Source organism: Schistocerca serialis, unplaced genomic scaffold, assembly GCF_023864345.2.
Source record: "Schistocerca serialis cubense isolate TAMUIC-IGC-003099 unplaced genomic scaffold, iqSchSeri2.2 HiC_scaffold_123, whole genome shotgun sequence".
NCBI classification, from domain to species: domain Eukaryota; kingdom Metazoa; phylum Arthropoda; class Insecta; order Orthoptera; family Acrididae; genus Schistocerca; species Schistocerca serialis.
Genome location: NW_026047436.1, coordinates 67,501 through 75,000, shown reverse-complemented (window position 1 = coordinate 75,000; position 7,500 = coordinate 67,501). Strand labels below are relative to the sequence as shown.

General features: G+C 53.5%; 3 non-coding genes across 3 annotated transcripts in view; all 3 read right to left on the bottom strand.

Annotated features, from left to right (window-relative positions):
• The window catches only part of LOC126436195 (large subunit ribosomal RNA), a 4,219-nt gene extending 3,456 nt beyond the window's left edge, over positions 1-763 (bottom strand). Inside the window, exon 1 of the ribosomal RNA XR_007580496.1 lies at positions 1-763. This exon is cut by the window's left edge and continues 3,456 nt beyond it. This is a non-coding gene — a ribosomal RNA (large subunit ribosomal RNA).
• Positions 764-951: 188 nt separating this feature from the next.
• On the bottom strand, positions 952-1,106 carry LOC126436186 (5.8S ribosomal RNA). The gene has a single exon (XR_007580488.1). It is a non-coding gene; the product is annotated as a 5.8S ribosomal RNA (ribosomal RNA).
• Positions 1,107-1,460: 354 nt separating this feature from the next.
• LOC126436192 (small subunit ribosomal RNA) lies at positions 1,461-3,368 on the bottom strand. The gene has a single exon (XR_007580493.1). It is a non-coding gene; the product is annotated as a small subunit ribosomal RNA (ribosomal RNA).
• Positions 3,369-7,500: the final 4,132 nt, after the last annotated feature.

Here is a 7,500-nt window from a genome sequence, read left to right as displayed (position 1 = left end):
GGGGCGAATCGACTCCTCCAGATATACCGCCGGGCAGCAGCCAGGACACCGGGGCTCTGCCCAACAGACGCGAACCGAGGCCCGCGGAAGGACAGGCTGCGCACCCGGGCCGTAGGCCGGCACCCAGCGGGTCGCGACGTCCTACTAGGGGAGAAGTGCGGCCCACCGCACACCGGAACGGCCCCGCCCCGCGGCGAGTGGAAAGGCAACCGGACACGACCCCGCCGCGAATTGCTCCGCGCGGGCGGCCGGCCCCATCTGCCGAGGGCGGAGGCCAGTGGCCGGATGGGCGTGAATCTCACCCGTTCGACCTTTCGGACTTCTCACGTTTACCCCAGAACGGTTTCACGTACTTTTGAACTCTCTCTTCAAAGTTCTTTTCAACTTTCCCTCACGGTACTTGTTCGCTATCGGTCTCGTGGTCATATTTAGTCTCAGATGGAGTTTACCACCCACTTGGAGCTGCACTCTCAAGCAACCCGACTCGAAGGAGAGGTCCCGCCGACGCTCGCACCGGCCGCTACGGGCCTGGCACCCTCTACGGGCCGTGGCCTCATTCAAGTTGGACTTGGGCTCGGCGCGAGGCGTCGGGGTAGTGGACCCTCCCAAACACCACATGCCACGACAGGCGGCAGCCTGCGGGGTTCGGTGCTGGACTCTTCCCTGTTCGCTCGCCGCTACTGGGGGAATCCTTGTTAGTTTCTTTTCCTCCGCTTAGTAATATGCTTAAATTCAGCGGGTAGTCTCGCCTGCTCTGAGGTCGTTGTACGAGGTGTCGCACGCCACACCGCCAGCCGGCTGTGCACGCTACCGAGTAAGTACCGGTATGCGAACCGCCAGGCGACGGGCGCGCATCGCACGTTTAAGGAGACGCGGCCGGCCCCACAGGCGGCCACGACACTCCCAGGTCTGCGAAGCGGGGCAAACGCCGCGCGCTTCAGTATACGTAGCCGACCCTCAGCCAGACGTGGCCCGGGAACGGAATCCATGGACCGCAATGTGCGTTCGAAACGTCGATGTTCATGTGTCCTGCAGTTCACATGTCGACGCGCAATTTGCTGCGTTCTTCATCGACCCACGAGCCGAGTGATCCACCGTCCTGGGTGATCTTTTCATAGTTTCCACCATCTCTTTCGAGACAGTTGCATAGGCGGGACTGAGGCGTGTGGCGGCCCTGTTCCAGCGTTCAGTGTCCAACGGCCTCACGGCCGATGGGCGTCGTACGGCTCCACACCGGAGCGGACAGGCAGTCGGGCGAAAGTCATTCAAAACCGGCGCCAGGCGCCAGGTGCCGCAGGCCAGCCGCTCCAGCGCTTCAGCGCTCGTACCACACAACATTGCCGTTAGTTTTGAGACGAACGCGTGGTTCCGCACGCGGCGCACGGCTACTGCGAGCCGTACAGGTAGCTGCGTGTTGCGCGACACGACACCGCACATCGAAAGACATGCAGTCTAGTCGGTAATGATCCTTCCGCAGGTTCACCTACGGAAACCTTGTTACGACTTTTACTTCCTCTAAATGATCAAGTTTGGTCATCTTTCCGGTAGCATCGGCAACGACAGAGTCAATGCCGCGTACCAGTCCGAAGACCTCACTAAATCATTCAATCGGTAGTAGCGACGGGCGGTGTGTACAAAGGGCAGGGACGTAATCAACGCGAGCTTATGACTCGCGCTTACTGGAATTCCTCGTTCATGGGGAACAATTGCAAGCCCCAATCCCTAGCACGAAGGAGGTTCAGCGGGTTACCCCGACCTTTCGGCCTAGGAAGACACGCTGATTCCTTCAGTGTAGCGCGCGTGCGGCCCAGAACATCTAAGGGCATCACAGACCTGTTATTGCTCAATCTCGTGCGGCTAGAAGCCGCCTGTCCCTCTAAGAAGAAAAGTAATCGCTGACAGCACGAAGGATGTCACGCGACTAGTTAGCAGGCTAGAGTCTCGTTCGTTATCGGAATTAACCAGACAAATCGCTCCACCAACTAAGAACGGCCATGCACCACCACCCACCGAATCAAGAAAGAGCTATCAATCTGTCAATCCTTCCGGTGTCCGGGCCTGGTGAGGTTTCCCGTGTTGAGTCAAATTAAGCCGCAGGCTCCACTCCTGGTGGTGCCCTTCCGTCAATTCCTTTAAGTTTCAGCTTTGCAACCATACTTCCCCCGGAACCCAAAAGCTTTGGTTTCCCGGAGGCTGCCCGCCGAGTCATCGGAGGAACTGCGGCGGATCGCTGGCTGGCATCGTTTATGGTTAGAACTAGGGCGGTATCTGATCGCCTTCGAACCTCTAACTTTCGTTCTTGATTAATGAAAACATACTTGGCAAATGCTTTCGCTTCTGTTCGTCTTGCGACGATCCAAGAATTTCACCTCTAACGTCGCAATACGAATGCCCCCGCCTGTCCCTATTAATCATTACCTCGGGTTCCGAAAACCAACAAAATAGAACCGAGGTCCTATTCCATTATTCCATGCACACAGTATTCAGGCGGGCTTGCCTGCTTTAAGCACTCTAATTTGTTCAAAGTAAACGTGCCGGCCCACCGAGACACTCAATAAAGAGCACCCTGGTAGGATTTCAACGGGGTCCGCCTCGGGACGCACGAGCACGCACGAGGCGGTCGCACGCCTTCGGCTCGCCCCACCGGCAGGACGTCCCACGATACATGCCAGTTAAACACCGACGGGCGGTGAACCAACAGCGTGGGACACAAATCCAACTACGAGCTTTTTAACCGCAACAACTTTAATATACGCTATTGGAGCTGGAATTACCGCGGCTGCTGGCACCAGACTTGCCCTCCAATAGATACTCGTTAAAGGATTTAAAGTGTACTCATTCCGATTACGGGGCCTCGGATGAGTCCCGTATCGTTATTTTTCGTCACTACCTCCCCGTGCCGGGAGTGGGTAATTTGCGCGCCTGCTGCCTTCCTTGGATGTGGTAGCCGTTTCTCAGGCTCCCTCTCCGGAATCGAACCCTGATTCCCCGTTACCCGTTACAACCATGGTAGGCGCAGAACCTACCATCGACAGTTGATAAGGCAGACATTTGAAAGATGCGTCGCCGGTACGAGGACCGTGCGATCAGCCCAAAGTTATTCAGAGTCACCAAGGCAAACGGACCGGACGAGCCGACCGATTGGTTTTGATCTAATAAAAGCGTCCCTTCCATCTCTGGTCGGGACTCTGTTTGCATGTATTAGCTCTAGAATTACCACAGTTATCCAAGTAACGTGGGTACGATCTAAGGAACCATAACTGATTTAATGAGCCATTCGCGGTTTCACCTTAATGCGGCTTGTACTGAGACATGCATGGCTTAATCTTTGAGACAAGCATATGACTACTGGCAGGATCAACCAGGGAGCTGCGTCAACTAGAGCTGAGCAGCCGGCCGCCCGGGAGTGTGTCCCGGGGGCCCGCGCGAACACGCAAGCGTCCGCTCAATTATTCTGCAAACAGGAGGAGGCTGAGCTCCCCTGCACAACACACCTCGAAACCCTCTCAGGTCCCGGCGGCGCGCAGCGCCGTCCTAAGTACTTGGTCGGGTTCGAGAGAGGCGCAATCGCCCGGAGTTAGGCGAGTAGACGCTTTAGGTGCGACCACCCGTGCTCCCAACTGAGCTTGCCGCTGCCGACAGAGGCCCGGGAGCGTGCTGTCGTGGCATTGCCGGCGGGAGACAACACGCGCCACCTACGGTGACCGGCAGCTCCAACGCCAGCGCCACAGAAGGACAAAAGCCCCACTTGGGTGCCGAAGCGAACTCTCCCAGCACAGCGCACGCGCCAACACGTCCGCACAGCTGCGATACAAACCACCTGCGAGAACCGCTGGGGCGACCGAGCAGCAGACGGCGTCGCGGCGCCGAGCGCCGGGCGGCGGCGCATCCTCAGCGCACACAGTCCTCAATCGGACCAGCACACTGCAGATGGCCACCGCGCTTCGCACCGGGCCCGCGAGGACCTACTTTGGCCGCAAGGCGCCGCGAGCAGGGGGCGCCGGCGCGCAGCTGCGCCGCCTGCCGCGTCCGTCGGCCGGCGCGCCTGCCACTGGCCGCCCCCACCAGCCGGCTGTAGCGCGTGCGCCCACGCACCGCGCTGCCAGCACGCCGGGCGGCCCCCCCTCACCGGCCGGGGACGGTCCCACCCAGCCACCGCCGCGTATCGCCTCACACCCAGATCCCCTTTCGCGTTCGTGGGCATGGTGGGTCCCCTTTCACGTTCGTGGGCATGGTGGGTATCCCTGAAACAACCGGTTAATAGCTCGACCGATCGTCGCCAACACTGATTCACCTCTAGCGAGAACAACCGCACCACAACGGGTTACCTGTTGTTCATTTGCGTAACGTCACCAGCAAACGTAGACGTCCATCGCCATTTGCAACGAGTATTGCATGCCTGTGTCAGGTGTCACAACACACTACGTCTGCCCACATAGACGCAACAACATGTGCACGCCTCGAGAACACGTGGAAGGTAGCCCCCGTACGTATGCGGTGTCCATTGCGCGAACGACTGTCAGCCGGCCTCTGCAGGATGTCGCAGATGTGGAACGCGGTGCAACATGCTATCACGGTGTGTGAGAAGAGACGACTACGTCCGAATACACGCTCCACTACATCAACAGACTGCTCATGCTGATCGCCATCCAGGGCGTCCGTTCCTCCCACACGTCTGAATGGCGTACCACACTGCAATCCAGCTCTTATAGGGAGACGACACGTAGCTGCGTGCACAATATTTGGACTGTATGGTCTGCCGTTGCTAGGCGCAGTCGTCGTACGGTCACACATGTGCCACGATGTATCATTCAGTACATACGGACCAATGTGCAGTACAGTTTGTGGGTTTTGCGTACATCGGCGGACAGGTGACAGGCCGTACCACAACGTAGGCTGAGTACGTCGGCATGCGAAGGGCATTGAACATGCAAACTTCTCAACGACCAGCTTGCGAAGGCAGGGGGGAAGGGGGGGGGCATGTACGTCCTGCTGCTATCCACATTACAGTGTATAGCAGGAGCATGTGGAAAGTCAGCAACACCTGCAAGGTGTTTAACATGACGCGATACACAGGGGACCGGGCAGTGCGAATAGCGAACTATATTGCGAGGGTTGCGGTTAGGCAACACTACACTAATTTAACGAGTTGCATAACAATTACAGAGCAGGTTCAGCGACAACGTGCGTCAGGTTAAGGCGCAATATAGGTTAGGTTGAGGCACAATATAGGTTAGGTTAAGGCACAACATGGGTTACGTTAAGGCACAAATTGGGTTACGTTAAGGCACAACATGGGTTACGTTAAGGCACAACATGGGTTACGTTAAGGCACAAATTAGGTTACGTTAAGGCACAAATTAGGTTACGTTAAGGCACAAATTAGGTTACGTTAAGGCACAAATTAGGTTACGTTAAGGCACAAATTAGGTTACGTTAAGGCACAAATTAGGTTACGTTAAGGCACAAATTAGGTTACGTTAAGGCACAAATTAGGTTACGTTAAGGCACAAATTAGGTTACGTTAAGGCACAAATTAGGTTACGTTAAGGCACAAATTAGGTTACGTTAAGGCACAAATTAGGTTACGTTAAGGCACAAATTAGGTTACGTTAAGGCACAAATTAGGTTACGTTAAGGTACAATATGGGTTAGGTTAAGGTACAATATGGGTTAGGTTAAGGTACAATATGGGTTAGGTTAAGGTACAATATGGGTTAGGTTAAGGTACAATATGGGTTAGGTTAAGGCACAACGTAGGTTAGGTTAAGGCACAACGTAGGTTAGGTTAAGGCACAACATAGGTTAGGTTAAGGCACAACATAGGTTAGGTTAAGGCACAACATAGGTTAGGTTAAGGCACAACATAGGTTAGGTTAAGGCACAACATAGGTTAGGTTAAGGCACAACATAGGTTAGGTTAAGGCACAACATAGGTTAGGTTAAGGCACAACATAGGTTAGGTTAAGGCACAACATAGGTTAGGTTAAGGCACAACATAGGTTAGGTTAAGGCACAACATAGGTTAGGTTAAGGCACAACATAGGTTAGGTTAAGGCACAACGTAGGTTAGGTTAAGGCACAACGTAGGTTAGGTTAAGGCACAACGTAGGTTAGGTTAAGGCACAACGTAGGTTAGGTTAAGGCACAACGTAGGTTAGGTTAAGGCACAACGTAGGTTAGGTTAAGGCACAACGTAGGTTAGGTTAAGGCACAACGTAGGTTAGGTTAAGGCACAACGTAGGTTAGGTTAAGGCACAACGTAGGTTAGGTTAAGGCACAACGTAGGTTAGGTTAAGGCACAACGTAGGTTAGGTTAAGGCACAACGTAGGTTAGGTTAAGGCACAACGTAGGTTAGGTTAAGGCACAACATAGGTTAGGTTAAGGCACAACATAGGTTAGGTTAAGGCACAACATAGGTTAGGTTAAGGCACAACATAGGTTAGGTTAAGGCACAACATAGGTTAGGTTAAGGCACAACATAGGTTAGGTTAAGGCACAACATAGGTTAGGTTAAGGCACAACATAGGTTAGGTTAAGGCACAACATAGGTTAGGTTAAGGCACAACGTAGGTTAGGTTAAGGCACAACGTAGGTTAGGTTAAGGCACAACGTAGGTTAGGTTAAGGCACAACGTAGGTTAGGTTAAGGCACAACGTAGGTTAGGTTAAGGCACAACGTAGGTTAGGTTAAGGCACAACGTAGGTTAGGTTAAGGCACAACGTAGGTTAGGTTAAGGCACAACGTAGGTTAGGTTAAGGTACAACGTAGGTTAGGTTAAGGTACAACGTAGGTTAGGTTAAGGTACAACGTAGGTTAGGTTAAGGTACAACGTAGGTTAGGTTAAGGTACAACGTAGGTTAGGTTAAGGTACAACGTAGGTTAGGTTAAGGTACAACGTAGGTTAGGTTAAGGTACAACGTAGGTTAGGTTAAGGTACAACGTAGGTTAGGTTAAGGTACAACGTAGGTTAGGTGAAGGCGCAATGTAGGTTAGGTTAAGGTACGATATACCTTAGGTTAAGGTACAATATCGCTTAGGTTAAGGTACAATATAGCTTAGGTTAAGGTACACGTTGTAGGGAAAGGTGTATTTTGGGGGGGGAGGGGGCGGCAGGTTCGTTGATAGTGATTATCGTAAGTGCATGCCTGCGGGATCATCCGATTTGTCACGTCAGGATGCACTTGTGGCTCATGACAGGCGGCGCTCCGATTCCAAGGTTGTGGCAGATCTGTGTCTTTCATTCCTGCCATTGTTTGTGTACTGTGACAGGAGGCAGTATTGTGATGTTGGGTGCACCCCTGTGTAGGACATGTGTGGGTGTTCGTGGCTTAGCTGAGCAATGGCGGATGTCGGAAGGGTGGGATATTCTGTTTTCTGGGTGGACCTCCCGGTCTGGTTATGATAGTGTGGATTGTGTAATGTGGCGGAGAGGATGCACCGGATGTTCTTCCATGCTGGTGGTTAGATATTGTGTGTGTGCCTGTTAGAGGCAGAGA